At 37.3% G+C, this 22,183-nt stretch overlaps 1 protein-coding gene and 1 pseudogene across 4 annotated transcripts in view; one reads left to right on the top strand and one right to left on the bottom strand.

Annotated features, from left to right (window-relative positions):
- Positions 1-22,183, top strand: part of CFDP1 (craniofacial development protein 1) — a 101,377-nt gene that overhangs the window by 48,657 nt on the left and 30,537 nt on the right. The gene's annotated exons all lie outside the window — the stretch shown is intronic.
- Positions 11,523-11,641, bottom strand: LOC111731506 (annotated as a pseudogene).

The following is a 22,183-nucleotide window of genomic DNA, read 5'->3' as shown; positions in this document are numbered from 1 at the left end:
TAGAAATTGCCAAATTGTTTTCCAAAGTGGCTGTACCATTTTACATTCCTACCAGCAATGTAAGAGAGTTCCCATTTCTCCACTTCTTCACCAATGCTTGGTATTGTCAGTCTTTTTAATCTAGTGAGTGCATAGTGGTAACCCATTGTATTTAATAACTCATAATGTTGAGTATCTTTTCATATGTTTACTAGCCATATGAACAGATATTTGATGAAATGTTTTTAAATTATTTTTAGCCTATGTTTGAAAAAGGCAATGACTCGTGTATCTTCTTATTGAGTTGGGATTGTCCCCCTCACTTTTCAGCTGCTTCTACAGCCAAGCTCAGTGCTGTGTCTCCTCAAGCCATGAAGATACAGTTTTCTGCTTAAGTTCTAGACACTCCATGCCACAGGGACTGGTGCGTGCCCACAGGCAAAGCCCTATAACTCAGCTGTCATTTGCCTTCTTCCAAGCGTTGATTCCGCTCCAATTTCTACCTCATTTGGTTGCTGTCTTGTGCCTTCAATACTTGTTTTTCAGATTTTGTTTAGAGTTTATATTGTTTCTGATTGTGGGAGGGTTAGTTCGAAAAAGCTACTCCACCATTACCATGTTATTCCATTTAAAAATAGATAGCTTTTCTCTTTACTCTCCCACCACAGGTATGTATTTACCCTTGTTATTCAATTTCAGATACCAACTTCAGATATATAACATATATAAACATATGTGTTATAATTACTTTTTGATTTGTAACCTTTTTATAGACTTAGAGTAACTCCACCTATTAATATGTCAAATGTTTACGATGATATGGAAAAACAACTAACCAGTCACCATGGTGAAATTTGTGTTGTGTTAATGGCCAAATAATCTACAACACATCATAGCCACACACATCGTAGCCAGAAATAAGTAACTTGGGTTCCTTCTTATTATTCATCTACTTAAAACATAATCTAAAACATCCACCAAAATAACGCAACAGATGACTGTGTTTGGTAGGGTTAAAAATGAACAGTTATACTTGAAACTAATAATAAAATAAAATGCTAAAAAAAAATGAACAATTAACATATTTATAAATGCTTAGATTATTGGTTCTCAAACTATTTGCTCTTAGGACTTCTTTACAGTCATAAAATTATTGATCTTTTAATATCTATTGATATTTACTATATTAGAAATTAAAACTAAGAAATTTAAAACATTTATTTTCAAATAGTAATAAATTTATTACATGTTAGTCTAAAAAGCATTTTTATGAAAAATAAGTATATTTTCCTCAAAAAAGAAGAATGTACTGAGAAGGATGGCATTGTTCTACATTTTTACAAATCTCTAACATCTTAACAAAAGATAGCTGGATTCTCATATCTGCTTCACAAGTTCCTTTAACAGAGTGATGACGCTGTCACCTGTCACGTAGCCTCTGGAAAACTGCTGTGCACTTGTGAGAGAATGCGAGAAAAAAGGCAAATAATGTCTTAGCATTTTCATGAAAATAGTTGTAACCTTTTGGACAGCCTGAAGAGATTTCGGGGTCTCTGGACCACACTTTGAGAACTGCAGGTTTAGTATATCTCTGGAAGGATATTCAAACAACTAATAGTAGTATTTGTCTCAGGGGAGGGGGAATTTGGTAGCTGGAAGATAGGGGAGAGTAGAGGGGGAGGCTTGTTTTCTAATACCTTTTGAATTTTGTGCTTGTACATTAATTATCATTATAAAAGTTGAATTATTAAATAACGCTCTTATGGCAAAAAGATGCTTAAAGTAATAGACTTTTAAAAATTATTTAAATACTTAGAGGGGAGAAGAGCTTTAGGAGACACCTCTCCAATCTAAATTTGGTTCCCACTGTCGTCATCTGTCAAGCCCCTTATTCTTTTATTTCATAGCACTTACTTATTCTTTTATTTCATAGCACTTACCATGTAATCTGTAATTACATGGATTTTCGCTTATATTTTATTTTTTCACCTCTCTTCTTCCCCACTAGACTGTTAACTCCCTTCTGAAGGCATGAATCAAGTCTGTTTGTTCAGTATTCTCGATCTAGTCCTTGGTTCATAATAGTTTGTCAGGAAATATTTATTAAATGAGTGAGTATGGGGAACTCATGTCAGTTTCCCACCCGTCAGTGCGGAGCAGTTCTGGACAGTTGCCAGAAGACAGATAACCCTCCCAGCCACCATTTTATGTGGGTAATAAGTTTCCTAGCTTTGCTCTAGTTCCCCATAGACTGTGCACTAGATGAACAGTGTGGTATTAATGAGCAGTTTAGAAGGTGAGTGTCGCAAAACAGGGCCATAAAATGTGCTTAATTAGACTTTCACACATGAAATATTTTTCTTTTTTTTTTTTTTTGCTATAAAGATTTCTTTTTCTGTCTTCTTCTTTGATTTGTTATGTAGTTCTCTAAATAAAGTAAACATTTAAAAAAAGACTTCATTTGGCTTTGTACTACCAAACCTGACTCTAGCCCCAGCATAAAAGGCATTACACCAAACACTTCTTTGTGCATGGATGAAATTGGCTATTTCGTCTGTTTCCTACTGATGCTGCTTTCAGTAGTCTCAGCAGCTAAATTTCAGAGCAACGGTTTTCTTATACCAGATACAAGATGCTCCATTGCCACAAGATCTGCCGCTGCCATAGTAACAGAACCTCTCAGCTGGAGCTCTTGTGCAGTCATTGAGGTCTACTCAGTGGCCTCCTGCCCTTGCCTCTGGTTCCATGTAATATCATTGTTTAAAAAAGAATTAACGTCTGTTTTATTTAAAATAACCCCATGGAACAGAAGGTTTATAGTCAGTAGGAGGGCCCACACTAACTACAGTTTTATAGTAAAGTAATTGTTTTCCCTCTTATAAACAGAACTTCAACTTAGGTTTGCTTGTATAAGTAGGAATGAAAGCAGAGAGCACTCTTCTGGAAAGTACTTCAGCTCACAGCTTGTGTTGTAGATTGAGATTGGCTTCATTATTGTGCCATAGGTTTGGTTTTTTTTTTTTTTGAGCTAAAGTCAAATGTAGTTATACATTGAGTAAAATTTAAAAGTTGGGACTGTCCGGGAAAATCCAAAACATAGGATTGCCTTGCCTGGAAGGGGAGACAAGAGATTGACTCTTCAAAAGAGCTTTATGCTCTATGTTATTTTCCACTTTACTGGTCTTTTCAGCACACTCGTTGGTATCAGCGTTCCTAGAGCTACAGCCTGGCCCTACCTCTCTACCCAAAGTAGGATGCTGCACCATAGATTATAGGCAAAACCATTGGTCTCTTTGGAGACTTGTTTTCTGGTATGCAAAACATTTTTGCCTTGAATCTTGTGTAGCAGACAAGTGGAAACAGGAAAAGATAGTAGTGACGCAGAGCTGTCCCATCTGTCGCCACCTAATTTGTGTAGCTCACACGCTGTAGGAACTAGCAAATGTTTGATGGCAGCCAAAGCGCCTCTTCTGGGAAAGAATAACTTCATTGAATACTTGGGCCTTTCTGAGTTTTTTCATCTTATACAAATAACTTCCTGTAGATATGGGAATTATTGGTCAAGACAGGCTCTTTTGCTTATTTTTCTTAGGCCTCAATTCCAGCCCATTTCATAGCTGCACACTGCAGAATAGGAGAAGGAAGAGAGCAAACAAAGGTTCTGAAAACAAATACAAGGAAACCAGGGGAACCAAAGAGGAAACAAACATGGGAAAATCAGAAAGAGCCTTAGAAGTAGAGAACATATCCATGTGTGCAGTTATTTTCTACAGTACATTCATGGAGGGAGCAGGTGCCTTGGCAGTTCTATTGTGTATTGTAAACGTTTTTTCATTCTCGGAGCTTTTCAGATCATTATCCCTTTCTAACTTTTTGTAATATCTGACTTAACATTCTGTTTTGAGATGAGACTTACAGTTCCTGCTGAAGCTCTTCTTGTGCCAAAGCAGCAAACTCTGTAACACTGATGGCAGTATCTTTCTGGGAAGGATTTATGGGGACCTGAATCTGTGACTTAATCCCAGAATTTCACCTATGAAAGTTCTTATTACTAGGCAGTCGGATATTATCAGTGTGTACAGGGCCATGTTTTAATACTGAGGCCATGAACCCCAAGACAGTGGAGAACCCAGTCTGCTTTGTTTAGCTTACTTCCCTATCAGCAGCACCTAGAATAGTTTATGTTAAGAATAAACTATTCTTATGTTAAGAATATGTTAAGAATAAACTATTCTTAAGGTACTCCATAAATAATCGTTGAGTTAATGAATAGTTATAGGAAAAATTGGAGAATATGTGGCATATTTGAAGGATAGCCAAAAATGCATTTTAATACTCAAGAAGTTGGATATTACTAGAGATCGTGTGACTGGTCAACTGCTATATCTTACTGTTGCTTTCAAAAAAAAGAAGTCATATATATAATTTTTTAACATCTGAAACATTTCTTTGAGTTGTTTAATAGTCAATTTAATTTGTCCATTGAAAATTACTGTTTAAATATTAAACATTAAAATTTAACGTGGCTTATTCTTTTGAATACTTTAAACAACTTAACAGATAAAATGTATTATAAATAAAATTATTATAAAACATTACTGTCTGGTTTGGAGGTAAACTAGTAGCTAGTTTCTAGTTATCTTGATTTTTTGCAGTGAATAGAAAACTAGAAAGGAGGATTTAAATCAGCTGCAGAGAGGTGGTTATTGTATCTGTTGTTATCATCTTTATCTTTTGCTCCTATTGGGTGTTACTGAGATGGAGGAAGAGGGCTACTATTCCTTTCCAGGACAAAAATGCACTTCAGACCGTCTGAACATCAATTTGTAATTCTAAATTGCTTTTACAAAATTAATGTTTCAGTTAACCATAGTTATTTTATTTTCGATGCTCACATTGTTATAATCAGACTATTACAGCATTGTCTTTAAGGTGACTCCTTTGACTTTTTAACTCTGACAAACTTAAAAACATTCTCGCTTTCTGGCAGTGCTAGAAAGTACCAGAACAATATTGATTGTTTTCTTGCTCCAAAACATGGAGTACTTTCCCATCCAACGAGTTCTGGTTTCTTTGAGTAGAATGTAATATTAGAGATCAAATCCGGGCTCAAGGGAGTTCTTGAATGGTGGCGAGTAGCAAAAGTGCTGCTGTTTGTTGTACTTTTTTTAGTGACAGAGCTTTGTTTTTCCATTCATTATATTTTCTGCATACAAATAACGTGTAATGTACATATAAGAAATACAAATACTCATCTAGTCACTGTCCAGCTTAAGAAAGAAAACATTAGTGAACTTCAGAAATTTGCTATGTATCCTTCTGTACTGCAACCCATTTCAACCCCAAAGAGGTAACCACCATCTTAATTTTATTTTTATCACTCTTACTTTTCTTTAGTTTTCTTTTTTTTACCACTTATATGAGTATCCCTAGTTTTGCTTGTTTTGAACTTGCAATAATGTTGTCCAACAGTATACATTTTTCTTTGAGTTCAGTATTAGGCTTTTGTGCAGTCGTATTCGCTGCTTTATTATATATTCCATAACGTGAATATGCCACAATTTTTGCATTTTCCTATATTGTTTTCAGTTTTTGCTATTAGAAAAACACTGCTGTGCAAAGTCCTATACATGTTTCCTTGTGCCCATGTGTGGGGGTTTCTCCAGGTCATTTTGGGGGGGAAGTGTTTTTAATTATGACCCCACAGTAAGAAATAGATTTTCATTGTGAACCCAGTTTGCATGCACACAGTAACCTACACACAAGACAAAACTTTTCCTAAAATGCAATACTTATGTGTAATAAGGTAAAGATAAAACATTTTATGCCAATCTCTTTCATTAAAATAAAATAAATTCTGGTCATGACCCACTAAATTAAACCAGAATTTGAAAAACTACTCAAGGAATGAATGTGCTGAGTCTAGAATATGTTTCAATGTTAACCTAAGAAAATTATGTCAATTTGTTTTTCAAAGTGGTCGAACCAATCCAGCAGCAGGTGAGAGTTCCTGTTGCTCCAGCCTTCGTGCTGGCAGACTCCAGAGTTGCCAGTGTCATGGGTGTGAAATGGTATATTCTATAGCAGAGGCCTCCAACCCCTGGGCCGTGGACTGGTACCGGAACCAGGCTGCATAGCAAGAGGTGAGCGAGGAGCTATTAAAGCTTCATCTATCTGTATTTGCAGAGCTAGCATCACCGCCTCAGCTCCACCACAGATCATCAGGCATTAGATTCTCATAGGTGCACTGGTCCCTGGTGCCACAAAGGTTGGGGACTGCTGTCTCTAGTCTTAATTTGCATTTCCCCATTACTGATATATTATCTAGTGGGGAGACAATAATTTTGTCTACTGTTAGAGTATACTTTGATGTTTACCTGAATACAAAGTCCATCTTAACCTTTCTTGGGTCTTGAGGCCTTTGAAAATCTGATGAAAATTATAGACCTATCTCCTAGAAAAATTACATGTATGCACGTACATAAATTTGACATACAGTTTCAGACAGTTCTTGACCATTCTAGGACCTTCGGGGAATGGACAGCTGGTGAGAAGTTCCCAGGGACTCCCCAAAAGAGAGATCGCTAGTTCTCTATTTCACTGTAAGTCTTTTACTGTGCTGGCTTGAGATTTCTTTCCTCTTTTACACCTATACCTTGCCTCCCCCCACCCCCTTCCCATTCTGTGAATTGGGTTGGTGTCCACAGCCCCAACATATAGAACTTTGTGTGTATAAACAGTATGTGCTAAAGACGAGTGACAGTAGAGATTATGAATTCAACACAACTGAAAAAATTGAAGCTAGAAGCAACTAATAAAAGAAAGGCCGAAGAACATCCAGAAGAGAGTGGCTGGGATACATGATTTCCCTATTTATAAGATGACAAATTGAACCAATTTTATTTAAGTCTTAATAGGCCTTGGTGACACCTTGGTAACTGATAAGAGTTACATGGACCCCACTTACACACAACATAATTTGTTCATGTTACTGATACAGTTAATAGGTGGGTATAGTTCTACATGTGTAAATTGATCTTATTAGAAAAATGGTTTATACTTTTTTTATCTGCCAGTACCATAGAAATTTTTCAGCTCTATTTCCCCTAGGGCTTCTCTTATTCATCTAATACCAGAATTTTGAATTTTTCCTACTACTTTGGCTCCAAGGAATATTATTCACTACCTAGCCATCTGACTCAACACCCAGTCAGGGGTTGAGACTGATTAGATGCATTATTCTCGTTTGAGATGTCTACATCCCTTTCCTGCCTTTTACCCGAAAGTCCCCAGGTCTATGAAATAAAGCTGTATTGTAGTATAAGGACCCTTGTGTTTACTTTCTGAAAGGACCTCCTTCCAGAAGCCATCTTTTGTTTGATGTAATAAGAGGTATGTGTGGATAAGTCAGAGAATGGTTTGGGGAACCTAGCCCTATTGGGAGATCAGGGTTCACAAAGTTAAAAGGTATACAAGATTCAGCCAAGTAGAAAACTTTCTTTGGAGAGTGTTATTAGCAATGCAAATGTGAGGTTTGATAGCACAATAAACAAAACGTTGAAAACTTCAGGTGGTACTTCTGAAACAGCAGCACTCTGAGAAATTGACTTTGGTCGAGTAGGCAGTGAAGCACATCCCTACTGGGCCAGCAGTTTTTATCCTTTTGGTTTGAATTCAAAACCAATTATTTTTAATAGTCCCGAATGTGTCTCCTAATTTGTTTAGGGCTCTTATTCCTGGAGAAAAGATAAGAGAATCTGATAGCAGGTGAGCCACTTGAGTCAGCACTAGGTGGAGGTGGTGATGGTCAGGGAAACTGCTTCTAGGCTGCGTGGAAGTCCTGGAGTCTCAGGAAAGACTGACTTAATGGTTTGGGGAACCAAGGCATGAAAATTGGTTTTGTTGTTGTTTTGTCTTATTTTTTGCTCTTTAAGAGTCTTTACAGGGGAAAAAAAAATCAGTGAATAGACTAACTAAAAAATCAACACTTAATCCTCTTCCCAGCATATCAACCTCTGCAGAGCTTTGCTGTTTTGGAGCCAGTGATGTGAAGTTTTCCCTGTTAATAAGAATTTGGCTTTGTTTTTTTCCTGTTGGAGGAAAGAGCTTGTATGCACATTACCCTATGTCAGCAGCTCTCAGATTTTTTGTTCTCAGGACCTCTTTGTACTCTTCAAAATTATTGGGTTGGGTTATAACTGTCATTTATCGTATAAAAAACTGAGAACAATTTAAAATATTAATTCATTTTTCAATAAGAATAACAAACCTATTACATGTTAACATAATATAAATAAGTAACTTCCAAAAAAAATTAGCAAGGAGAGTTGTATTATGATTTTATCTTTTTAATGTCTGGCTTGATAGAAGATAGCTGGATTCTCAGATCTGCTTCTTCATTCAGTCTGTTTTGATAGGTCATTTTGTTTGAATTATATGAAAAAAATCCAGGCTCATGCAGATATGTAGTTAACAAAGGAAAGGAGTATTTTAATAATTTTTAGATAATTTAAGAGATCATTCTAGGACACTAATCCAAAATATGAACGGTGGTAGTTTTTTTTAAAGTCGAGCCATAATGCGGAATCTGAAACCATATCCATAAACTTTTTGTACTATTAAATTAAAATCTTTGGTCTCACTTGCACTTTGAATATTTTTTTTTTTTTACCAATATGCATGATTTGTAACACCATATATTAGTCATTTGGAAAATAACTAGTTCACTTGGTTATATAGATTTACTAATGTTGACTAATTTAATTAATAAGTCACATACATTAATATCACTGCCAGTCTCATCAGAAAGTCTTTAAGTACTGGGAAACTGTCCAGCTCACGGTGGTAAATGCAAGTTTTCCAAAATTCTAAAAATGAAAATTTATCATTGGCAACAAATACTGTCAGTTGTTCTTCTTGAAGTGACAGACTTATTTCATTTGCTTTTCAGAAATGAGAAAATGACTGCCAAGTGCCCAAGTATGAATAACCATAGTTTATCTGGAAAAAGCAGATTATTTAGCTTGCAGCTCAGTTGCACAAACACTTTTCCTGGAGACCACCACTCTCAGCAAAAGTGCTTTATGCTCACTTCTCATTTTGTAAAATAGAATATTAAAAAGATGACTAAGATTTAAGATTCATTAAGTTAATAACCTCAGTTTTAAATAAAATTATATTTATCGCATTACAAATTAATTACAAAAATGGTACATAGAACTTTATTTTACTTTTTACTTTGTTTTTTATAAAAATAGGTATTTTAAAATAATTTTACATTGAATAATCTGAATAGATTATTATTTCAGAAAAGTTGCTAAAATTATGAAGATAGTTCTCATATACTTTTCAGTTTATCCTAAAGTTAACATCTTACATGACCATGGACTATTTGTCAAAATTAAGAGCTCAGTAATGGGACAAAACTGTTAACCAACTCTAGACTTTATTCCAGTTTTCCCATGAGTGTTCCCTTTGGTATTCTAGCATCTAATCCAGCATACTCCAGGCAGCAGTTTTTTAAACAGCACTTTCTCCCTTTCCACACCACATTTAAGAAAATAAATTTTAGATTCATAGAAGAGTTACAAAATAGAGAGTGCCATGTGCCCTTCACCCAGCTTCCCCTAACGTAAACATCCTTCGTAACCACAATGCATTTTCCAAACTGATAGGCCAGTGAGGCCCCCATGTTTTTAAAGTACCATTATGAGGACACCTCCCCTAGAGATGTGTCTTGGGTTTTTTGGAACCTCCTCATCTGTGAGCCTCACTCACATGACTTCAAGCTTGGAGTCAGGCAGACCAGGGCTTGACATCCCACCCCAGCCATGTCCTGTTGTGTAATCCCATAGTCTCAGCTTCCTCCTCCACACTCAGCAAACGTCTGCTTCATTCTTAAGTGAAACTGGCTTTTTTTCTTTCTTTGCTTTTTTTTTCTTTTTAACTGCCTAGCAGTGAAGAATACTTTTAGCAAAGTGTTGTTCTAAGGATACAGAGAGAAAGAGAAAAGTCTTTGTCCTCAAAGGATTCAAATCCTGGTTGGGAAGAGAAATACCCCTACAACTAACTCTTAACCAATTTTTGATCAGAGGCAGTCATCTCTAGCCCAGTTAAAGAATCATGTGGCTTATAACATCCTTTCTGCTCTTCACAGATCACCACAATTCACTGTGGGCTTCCACATACTATTCCTTCACAGGATCTTAATGGCAATAGTTCACTGTTTCTTTGTGAGCCAGCATCTCCTTTCCCTAGCTCTGCTGCACCTTCTGCCACCCTGCAGCCAGGGGTTGGGTAATGACGTGGTACTCTGTTTCTTCAACAAGCCTTGGGAATGAATGATGATAATAGTTACTTAGTCGGCACTCACCATGGTTGATTTTAGTGTATATCTCTAATCCTAGGGAATAGTTTCATCTCCATATCACAGATGAAGAAACAGGTTTAAATAGGTTTGCTAGTTTGCCCAAAAATATGAGGCAGAATCCAGATTCACACCCAGGTTTTCTGACTCCAAACCCTGAGCTTCTTCCATTGTATCATGATGCTTTTCCAAGAATATGGAATCAGCAGAAAAGACATAAACAAGGGTGGCAGATAGGTTTCCTAACACCTAATAATACTGGTCATGTTATCATATTGTGATGTAAAGAAAGATTCTGAAGCTCTGTGGGGACTCAGAAGAAAACAGCTGCCATGATTGATTACTGATGTCTGCTGTGGTTGTGGGAAGAGGGACCATTGACATGTTGCGAGGCATATACCATTCCCACTATAGACAAATGACTCCCTTTGGACATTTGCCCTGTCAGTTTTGTAAAAGAAGAGCTTTCATTTTGTCTGGACTTTAAATAGTCTATGAGAAACAGGAGTTACATGAAGGTTGTGACCTGCATTTAGCTTTCCTTATATTTAAATAGTTAACCTTGTATATTACAATGAAATTTTTTTTATAATACTGGTATTAGGAAAACACCTGTTTTATTGGAGACATGATTGGTATAGTTAGGATTCTTTAGAATGGGTTTTTGTGGACTTTTCTGTGGAAATTCTTTTAAACATAAAAAGTAATTTTAGCAAAGGGTGTAGGCATTCTACTTCAATTAAAAATAGTCTCTACAGAGGCTGCTGTAACAAGTTACCACAAACTGGCTAGCTTATACACAACACACATTTCTTACAGTTCTGGAGGCCGGAACCTTACGATGAAAGCATGAACAGATTCAGTGTCTGGTGAAAGCCACTTCTTGGTTCATGGACAACTGGTTTTTCACTGTACTAATCCCAGTCACAAGGGCTCCACCCTCATGAATTTGGGGGGGACACAAGCATTTAGACTATAGCAGTGACAGTCTAATTCTATCATTCTTTCCTCAATTATTAGTTATGATACTTGTATAATATCGACTGCTCTTCATCTGTTTGTTTCCTAATTCCTGTAGAGAAAACAAAATAATTGCTAAATGCTTAATTTTTTTTTCACCCATTTTCAAAATGAGTTGGTTTCAGTGGTATAAACTAGAATTTTTTGTTTTGTTTTATGCCTACAGCACCTTGTCTTCCTAGGTGGTCTCCCATCCAAGTACTAACCAGGCCCGACCCTGCTTAGCTTCCGAGATCAGATGGAATCGGGCTAGTTCAGGGTGGCATGGCCATAGACTAAACTAGTATTTTTTATTAGGAACTCATGAATTAAAACATCTGTTATTTCAATTTGTCGCAGTCATTATCCTTATCGATTTTGAAATTGTTTCATTTGGTCAGTACTTTACGTAAGTTCACAAGTCTTTTTGACAGTGACCCTAATAATCTTTGATAGCGTCTATGTTATTGGGTATGACAAAATATTCCAAGCTCATTTTGTACATTTTCTGCCCCAGACCTAGTATCAGTTATCTAACCTAGTACCTTCTAATGGGAAACATTATTTCAGAACACGGGATAAGGAATCTTAGTTGCTACTGAGTTGGTCATTGTCCCAAGGACTTTTAAGTATACAGAGCAATGAGTTTTTGTTTGTTTTTATTTTCTTTCTCTAAAAGCAATACTGCTACTTCCAAATCAAATTAAGGACTCTCAGGTTATCTTAAATCTGAAGCTCTGAAAAGAAACAACAGGAATTATAAGATATCACATAAATACCCATTTGCCTTATTTCATGATATACACACAAAAGTATCAGAGTGATAGATAATACCTATGCTACCACAACTAGATACATTTTAGGTTCATTTGTTTTATATTTAATTTTTAGGGATTGCTTTTGTTTCTACTTAAATTTTATTTTGTACTTAATGCAAAATCTATAAAACAACAAATTTTCAAATAAGTTTAGCTTCTATCTCTATTCTGTTTTCTGTTTTTTTAAATGGTTTATCTATTAACAAAATATATATATCTCCTCTAACTTAGATTAACAGTAGAATACTATATAGTTTGCCTTGCTTTTTTTTCATTTAATATGTTCTAGAGGTCACTTGATAGTAATATATAGAGAGTTTTTTCATTCTTCTTTTTTTTTTTTAGAAGCAAGATATTTCATTGTTTGCGTGTGCCAGAGTTTATTCAGTTAGTTTTCTTTGATAAACATTTGGGTTGTTTCTAGTCTTTTGTTATTTTATAAAGTCTCCCATAATGAATAGACTTATGCCTTTGTGTTTTTGTGGTTTCCGGTAAGGATTTCCATGATTTGAGGCTGTCCTTAAGTTGTGTCCAATTAAATGTTTGCAATAATTCTAAAATAACGATATTTAAAACAGCTCGTATATAATCATTAGGGAAATGGAAATCAAACCACAACGAGATACCACTTCACGCCTACTAGGATGGCTGTAATCAAAAAGACTGAAATAGCAGGTGTTGGTGAGAGTGTGAAGAAATTGAAAAAAACTCTTATATGTTGCTGGTGGAATGTAGCATGGTTTATAGCAGCTTTGGAAGAGAATTTGGCAGTTTTTCAAAAAGTTAAATATAAATTTACCATATGACCCAACAGTTCCACTCCTAGGTATATACCCAAGAAAACTGTAAACATTTGTCCACACAAAATCTTGTACACAAATGTTCATAACAGCATTATTCATGGTAACCAAAAAGTGGAAACAACCCAATGTCTACCAACTGATGAATGTATAAACAAAATGTTGTACATTCAATTCTGAGGTGTTTTCCAACACCAACAACCAGTGCTCTGATTCTCTTAGACACCAACTGAGTGTTCAACAATTCAATACAATTCTACCTAGAGTATATGTACACCCCACAGCTTAAAGTCTCAGTCCCACAAGACAGCCCCCCACTTCAGGTGCCAAATATAAGTGCTAGACCACTCATACTTCTGTCAAATAACTATAAATCAGGGGTTCCCATGACCCCTTTCTAAAGTTCAATAATTTGCTAGAATGCCTCACAGAACGCAGGATGACACTTTACCAGTTTATGGTAAAGGATATAATTCAGAAACAGCTAAATGGAAGAGATGAATAGGACAGGGTATGGGGTGGGGGGTGTGCAGACCTTTCATGCCATCTCCAGGTGTGCCACACTCCCGGCACCTCAGTGTGTTTACTAACCCAGAAGCTCATCACATTTTACTGTTCAAGAGTTTTTATAGAGCTTAATCTCTGCCTCTTCCCTTCCAGAGGTTAATATGTAGGACAAAAAGTTCCAGCCCTCTAACCACTTGTGACCAGCTCTGTCCTGAGATTGTCTGTGTGTTCAAAAGGGGCTCTCACTGTGAATAACAAGATATTCCTATCTCTCAAGAAATTGCAAGTGTTTTAGGAGCTCTGGCTCAGGAACTGGGGACAAAGACCAAATATATTTATTATTATACCATATAGTAGAATATTATTCAGTTGTAAAAAAGAAGAAGAAGAAAGAAATGAAGTTTAGGCAACAAACTAGGAATGGAAAAAAACTTGCTCAGCCTGATAAAGGGCATCTGTGAAAAACGAACCCATAGCCAACATCATAATTAATCATGAAAGGCTGAATGCTCTTCCCCCTGAGATAGGGACAAGACAAGGATGTCCCACATGCCATTTCTATTCAGCATTGTGCTAGAGGGTTTAGCTAGGGCAGTTAGACAAGAAAATAAAATACAGTAGTCTCCCCTCATCCGTGGTTTCTCTTTCCCCATTCAACTGCAGTCCAAAAATATTAAATGGAAAATTCCAGAAATAATTCATAAGTTTTAAATTATGTGCTACTCTGAGTATTGAGATGAAATTTCTTGCTGTCCTCCTCTGTCCTGCTCCGTCTTGTTTGGGGTGTAAGTCATCCCTTTGTCCAGGGTATCCTCACAGTGTACACCACCCATCCATCAGTCATTTAGTAGCCAGCTTGGTTACAGAGAGAGACCACATTTACATAGCTTGTATTACAGTATATTGTTATAATTGTTCTGTTTTCTTAGTTGTAAATCTCTCATTGTACCTGATTTGTAAATTAAACTTTATTATAGGTATGCATCTATAGAAAAAAACATAGTGTACATAAGGATCAGTGGTTTCAGGCATCCATGGGGCGTCTTGGAATGTATCTCCCAGGAATAAGGAGAGAACTACTATAAGGGGCATCCAAATTGGAAAGGAAGAAGTTAAATCTCTATTCATAAATGACATAAATGACATGAAAATCCTATTTGATTCTTAAAAACGATGAGAACTAATAAACAAGTTCAGCAAGGTTGCAGGTTACAAGATCAATATACAAAAATCAATTATAGTTCGATAAGCTAGTAATAAGCAATCCAAAAATGAAATTAAGACAATCCCATTTACAAAAGCACCACAAAAAATAAAAAAAAAATAGCAGTAAATTAAACAAAAGTTGTTTAAGATTTGTTCACTGCTACCTATAAAACACTGTTGAAAGAAGTTAAAGATCTTAATAAATGGAAAGACATCCTTGTTGATTGTTTGGAAGAGTTAATATTGTTAAGATGGCAATACTCCCAAAATTGATGTACAGATTCAGCGCCGTCCCCATCAGAATCTCAGGTGGACTCTTTGTAGAAATTGATAGGCTGATTCTAAAAAGTATATAGAAACTCAGGGGATTCAGAATAGCCAAAACAGTCTTAGAAGAACAAAGTTGGAGGATTCACATTTTCCAACTTCAAAGCTTACTATAAAGCTACAGTAATCAAGACAGTGTCATGTTGACATAAGGATAGATACATAGACCAATGGAATGGAATTGAAAGTTCAGAAATATACCTTCACATTTATGGTCAGTTAATTTTTGACCAGCCTGCCAAGATAATTAAATGGGGGAAATTATAGTCTTTTCAGCAAATGATACTGGGACAGCTGGATAGCTCTCGTCCATACAAATATATGTTCATGCCAGCATTATATATAATAGCCAAAGGGCAGAAACAACCCAGATTTCTATCAGTTGGGAAACATCCAGAGTACGCAGAGACAGAAAGTAGATCAGTGGTTGTCAGGCGCTGGAGAGGATAAGGAATGGGGAGAGACTGCTGATGGATACAGGGGTTGGTTTGTTTTGGCAGGGGGAAGGCTGATGGAAATGTTATAGAATTAGCTAATAGCAATGGTTACACAACATTATGGCTATACTAGTAACCACCGAAATGTACATTTTAAAAGAATGCATTTTTATGATACACAAATTATATCTCAATACAAAAAAAAAGGAGTTTGCAGTAGATAAATAATAAAGTTTTATTTACGGTAAAACAAAAAGGAAAAAACAACTTGCAGTTTATTGCACTTTTACTAAACAACAGATTTTATTAGGATTTCCTTAGTTTTCCCACTCACGTCCTTTTCATGTTCCAAGGTCCAAACCAGAATTTCACTTTGCGGTTGGTTAGCTGTCATGTCTCCACAGTCTCTTCTAATCTTTGACAGTTTCTAAGTCTTTATTTTTCATGACCTTGATACTTTAAAGAGTACTGCTCAGGTGTTTTGTAGAATGTCACTTTATTTGAGTTTGCCTCATAGTTTCTCATGCCGAGACTGGTATCATGGATATTTGGAAAGACTGCCAGAGGTGGTACATCCTTCTTACTGCTCAGAGCATCAGCGTATTACTGGGGATGTTAACCTTCATCATTTAAGTAAAGTGGAGTCTGCCAGGTTTCTCCCTACTATAAAGTCAGAATTTTTTCCCTTTAAATTCATCTTTCTTTATTGCTTTGCTTTTCAGTTTTTTTGTTTTTGTTTTTTTTTTTCCGGGTCACTTTGCATTAGTGTCTGTTGGTATTAATAAAGGAATGTTGACGCTAACTTGAGCTCCCAGAATGCATTGTGGTACCAACTACTTCCTGTTACGTGGACAAGGTAGATGAGACCATCTGCATTTCCCCCGCCAAAAAAACTGAATCTCATTTGGGGGCTGGGGTCGGGGAGTCCTGGTGACTGGATTTTCAAGTCTATTAGGTAGCAAAATACTGCCTCAGAGGAGAGGCATGGAGCTGGGTGATTCCCAGAGTGTGGGTGGCACACCCAGGCTTCTGCAGGGAATGTTCCGCATTGTTTTGAATGGAAGTTTTTAAAACTGTCTTGGAAAAATCAAAGTATGTGTAGTGTAGAATATCAGGAAATGTAGTTGTTTGTTCTTGCTTCCTTCATCCTGTCCATCCATCTGAAACTATGTGTGTTAGAGCATTTACTCCGAGGGAACTTTGGCGAGTTAACATTCTTGGTCCTTGGGCTATTCCATTTACATTTCACCAGGAGCATTCATGTCACAATCCAGGACATGGTCTCACCACCTTTCGGTTATTAACACTAGATGGGCACTGGTACTAGTAAGCACTGTGTGTCCTTTGAAATTTAAGCAAGGCAAGCCCTCCTGGGAGGTGTATTGTGAACACTGAACATCTACATTTGATCCACCACTCAGTGTTGCTCACACTATCATCCAATTCTGTTATTTTCTCTTAATGAATATTCTGATTTCTTCTTGGGTGGGAACCTGGAAGCCTCCAGACCTCACGTCAAGAAGACCTTGATTATTCCCTTGTGCAGCCCCAGTGCAGTCACTGATTACGTGACCTAGTCTTGTGGCAGCTGGACCCCAGCTTAAGACTAAATTATACATATATTGAACATGTCAACTTTTCCCAAGGTTTTAAAGTTTACTCAATTACATTTCTTATATTTGAGGTTTCACATTGGTCTACCTCAAACCAATCACAACAGGGACAAATGATCTTGATCCTTTGTTACCAAACTCTCAGCTTTTGGAGTATTCTTTCTAAATGATGTTGCCACTGCCTCTTTTTAAGGAATATTATTTTCATTCTAAAAATCTATTTTGAGTAGTCTTTCATTCATTTTTCCTTCTTTTTTGCTCTTCTCATGTGAATACACATCTACTATAAAACAGCTAAACATGAGCTATAATATGGTTGTTTGGTCTTGAATTATACCATTATATTATAGGAATTTTTCTAATAGATATACTTCCTATGAGTTTGTTTTCTAAAGTAACCAAAGTGGTTTAACTCATGATTCCTTCTTGAGATGAAATCCACAGAAAATTAACCATTTTAAAGTATACAGTTTAGTGGTATTTAGTACATCCACATTGTGGTGCAATCATCGCCCTGACTCCTTTTTTTATATTTGTGTATAGCAATGAAAAACACATAGGCTCCAAAGCCTTGTACATGCTGACGGGGCAAGCTTTTCATTAGTTTTAGAATTTGTGCACTGCTGCAAGAGATTAGTTTCATCCAACAGCCAAGCAATTGCTCCATTGGGTTTTAAGTAACTATGGTTTATTACAGCCCATTGTCCTACCATAAGAGCTCTAAAAGTCTTCAGGCTGCTTTAATCTGGGGATAAGGAGAAAACTGTTTCTTACTAGAGATTCTTAAAATGTCCTCATAATTAAATCTGTTGCTCAGTCTACTCAACTATCAAATTATCCACCAAATCATTCTCTTTTCTTTGCCTCCTTGGGAAATCAATCTTGTGTAAGCTTTTCTTGCAGTGATTAACTTATTTACAGTGGAATGGCAGGAAAGAGAGTAGGGTTAGTCAGTATTAGGATAGCGATCATTTTCCACTCATCAGGCCACCTTTAGGAGTTCTACTTAGTTTACTAGCTAAGGCACTTCCAAAGCTTGTTGCTTAGTTTCTGTTTGGAAGCTTTTAAAACTGAGCTGCCGATGAAGTCATGACCCCCTCCCAGGCTTCCCTCATGTGCTCATGTGCTCTGGGACCTTGCACTCCCCTAAAGACTGTGGGAATTGCCCCTGTTTTGTCCTATACATGTATTTTCTCTAAAATTTCTTTCCGTCTTCGAACAGTTCCATTAGTGTTTGTTTCTCATCTACATGATGTGGACCAGCACCATTTTTGCTGGAGAAAAAATGGAGTCACCACGCTAGTATGCAGGAATCATAGCTAGGCTGTTCCCAGGCCACTTGAGGGCTGCTCAGAGGTGGAATCCTCAACAAAGGAACTGCTATTAAAAGAGAGAGGAGAACATGTGCATGCAGGGAAAACTGGCTATCTAGTGCCACCAGCATTTTATACTCTCACAGGGTATAATGTGAAAGGGTTTTTACTGAATGGTAAAAATGTTGAGTGTCACACAGTAAAGTCTTTAAATCCAGCCCAGAACCCCAATAAACTTAATATTAAAATTAATTAAGTAATTAAGTAATTAATTCAGCCCAGAGACTTTCCGTTTTCTCAGGGACCAAGCCAGTCTCCATCTTCCCTAAGAACAGCCAGAAGTTTGGGACTCACAGGGTCTGCTGACGGACCTGACCTTAAATCTAGTTGTTTTCTACCCGAGAGCTAAGACTGCTGTGTTGTCAGGGAGACTGCTGTCCTGGCGGCAGATCTGCAGTTGCTCCCACTGGATAGAGGGAATGCCATCTCACCCAGGGCCAGGCTTTTTACCCTCTGTACCCCTGACATTTGGGCGAGATAGTCCTTTGTTGTGGAGAACTGTCCTGTGCATTACAGGATATTTAGCAGCATCCATAGCCTCTACCCACTCAATGCCAGTCATGCCTCTTTCCTCCCCAAGTTGTACAACCAAAAATGTCCCCAAACATTGCCAGATGTTCTGTGGGTGCAAAATCACCCAAGATTGAGAATTACTAACCTAAGTTTTCTCCTGAAGTTAATATGAGGGTTCCTGACTCTTCACCCAGCCATCTAACCTCAAAATGTTGTTTCTTCTCCCCAGAAAGAGCCTAGAGGAAGGGTGCTGATTCGGTTTTTGTGTGCAGCTAGAGAGCGGGTGTGCTAATACACAGGATTTGGTCACAACCGTAACTGGATTTGGCTCTGGCAGCCTCTGGGTATGGGAAGTGATGAGCCAGCAGTGACCTTCTGACTGCCTCCCCTCTTGTTCTAATTAAACAAACTTTTAGGGTCTTTCTGTTAATGAGTCAGCTAGTAAAGAAAACACTCTTCTTTTGCCAAAGCTATTATGAAGCAGAGACACCAGAGTTTTGTACACATGAGTTCCTGTTGTACAGACTTTTTCTTCCTGGAGAGTAGGGAAGGATACCAGTGAAAATAGAAGTGCCAGTGTGGATTTGTGACTATAGTGAGTAGCAGTTTTTCAAAACAATAAATCTGAGATTTTCCCCCAGCAATAACCATTAGAAAGTACCACTGTTCTCGGCATCTTATAGTAAAAAGTCAGCTCTGGTCTCAGCAGAGGATTATAAAGCCCCTCACACAGCAAACCACAGATTGGTCCTGGCAGTGGATTTTGTGGTAGGTTGCTAGCAACTGCAACCACCTTCGGCAAGGCCTGTGATATTCAGGCATCTGAGGTTCATATTTGAAGTGTGTAGCTTGGAATGTGTGTACCATACAAATATTGGGAATTCAGAAAATGCCACTAGAGTTTTAGAAGAGAAAGAAACCATGGGAAAGGGAGCTTAGAGAGGCTAAGGACCAGAGCGGAGTCAAAAGACGGAGGCCTTTTGATTCCTCCAGCCAAGTCTTGTCCCTTGTACCACACCACCTCCTGAGCTGGCGGCTTGAGAAGGGCAATCAACCAAGCACAGAAAGGGAGCCTTAGAAATGGTGGCAAATGCAAACACAAGAAGTGGAGAGGGAACACAGTGGCTTTGCCTCCTCTAGAAATGCCGTGGCTGCCTGCCTTTTGTTGGAGCTGTGGAAGGTGTGTCAGCATTTCTGGTCTAGATTTGGGAGAGGAGACTGGGAAACCAGGTCTCTTTTTCCTGTACCCTTCTGCTGTTGTGATGAGGCCAACGTAGCCTTCCCAAGGCTTACTTGCCAAAGCAATACCAAATACACAGGAGCTCTGCTTATAATCCCCCCTGCTGAGAGGTTTTCCTTGGGAGTTTTGCTTTAAGCTCTCAGCTAATCCAAACAATCACTTATTTTGGAGAGAAACTACGAGTCTTCTTTTGACAGTTCGATGATTGCTCAGTCTTTCGTGGTTTTCCTCCTCAAGGTAGAGGCCAAGCTCCGTATTACAAAAGAAAGTCTTTCCGAACTTATAGGAAAACCAGTTGGATTTTCATAGGGTTATTAATAGCTTTGAATCCCATTTTGGACTAAGAATAGTAAGTCACAGTCAAGAACAGCAGCCATCAAGGAGAATCATAGCTGATGGCATAGGGTGCATGTGGATGGGCAGGCAATTACTGCTGAAACTTGCCTAATTTACAGCTATTAACATTTACATAAAAATTCATTTAAAAACTACCCAATGAGGTTACACATAGCACCATTAGAACATAATTAACTGGGAACAAAGCGTTAGAAAGTGTTCTGGGAGTGGAAGCCCCCTTGCTTGCCCATTGTGCCTTTGGGCCAAATGTAACACCAGCCTGAGAAAAGAATAGTCATCATGAAAATATTTTCTTTCCTTCCAAGTCAGGAAACAGACTCACAATGGAGTCTACTTCTCCATTCTGGATTTTGAGATGTGCAGGAAACAACCATCCATTACCAGCTGAAGTTTTCCTGCTGATAAACGAACCCTTAGGCCACAGTGACCTGTCTTGTTAATGAGTTAATGAAGAATCTGGTCTTTGCATTGACCCTATCCTTAAAAGCTTTCTGTGGAGCTAAAACAACATTCTTCTCATTTATGAGTTAACTCTTTCTTACTTAGCAAATGAGAAACAGAAAGGGAGAAAAGAACCTTCGAGGCAGAGAAACGGAGAGTCTACTGAGGGGCCTTTTTTTTTCAGTTTTCTCTCTTTCTTTTTTATTTGAACATTACCTTCACTTTCAGACAGAAATTTCATTCCAAAAAACATTTTCTCTTACTTTAGAACCTGAGTAAAACTGGTCTTGTATTTATGTTGCCTTTTACCCCAAGGCAATGACATTTTATTGAAGGATTTTCCCCACCCATTACTCTGACCAGAAACTACTTTCAATTGAACAACATAAGTATTTGAGTTTTATGTAAATATTTAAATGTAGAGAAAAGAAAATAAATTTTTACTTCTGTAAGTAAATGTTATTAACCTAGCATTTATTAAAGGAGGCAGATTCTCTCTTCAGCTTACTAGAAAAAGAGCAGTCCCCTTTAAATTAGGTTATCTTTGAGAACCGGAAATTATTTCTTCTCAAATTATTTTTTCGTTTAGTGATTGATTGCTGGTGATGATCCATGAGTTGAAGGAGGCCCCCGGGTTGTTGTACATACCTCTGTTACAGGGTTATTTCTCAGCTTTGCAATTCTGATAGAAATGCAATTTTTATCAGTCAGTGAGATTCCAGTGAGCTGATTCATGGTAGCCATACTCATAAGGCTGGTATTAACATTTGCTTTCGAAAACCAAAATGCTTATTTATTAACTTATCATTTCATTAACCAGAAGAGTCTGTTCTATTGAGGCATCCCAAAAGCAATACCTGGAAAATCATAAAAAAGTGACAGAGTCTTTGTTTATTTGGCAAGTAAAGAAAAGAAAATGAATCTATTATCTTAAACATATCTTTTCTGCATGCCATTTGGAGACTTCTAATGAACCTTTATCTTCTGCTCTAAGGCATGTATCTATCTATACAGGTACTTGGTATTAGTGGCTTATATTTAAAACACTGTCTACCTGGTCAGTGCTCAATGTCCACTGCTAAGACACCTCAAGATGGTAAATCGAACACATGCCGCTACACATGTGCCCCAAATCCCTAAATATATCAGAAATATATATGTATTTAACAATACATGTTAAAATACAATATGTATTGTTAAATACATA

The sequence above is a fragment of the Pteropus vampyrus genome, unplaced genomic scaffold (genome assembly GCF_000151845.1).
Source record: "Pteropus vampyrus isolate Shadow unplaced genomic scaffold, Pvam_2.0 Scaffold379, whole genome shotgun sequence".
NCBI classification, from domain to species: domain Eukaryota; kingdom Metazoa; phylum Chordata; class Mammalia; order Chiroptera; family Pteropodidae; genus Pteropus; species Pteropus vampyrus.
Note: the sequence above shows the minus strand (reverse complement) of the source record. Positions and strands in the feature narration are given on the sequence as shown.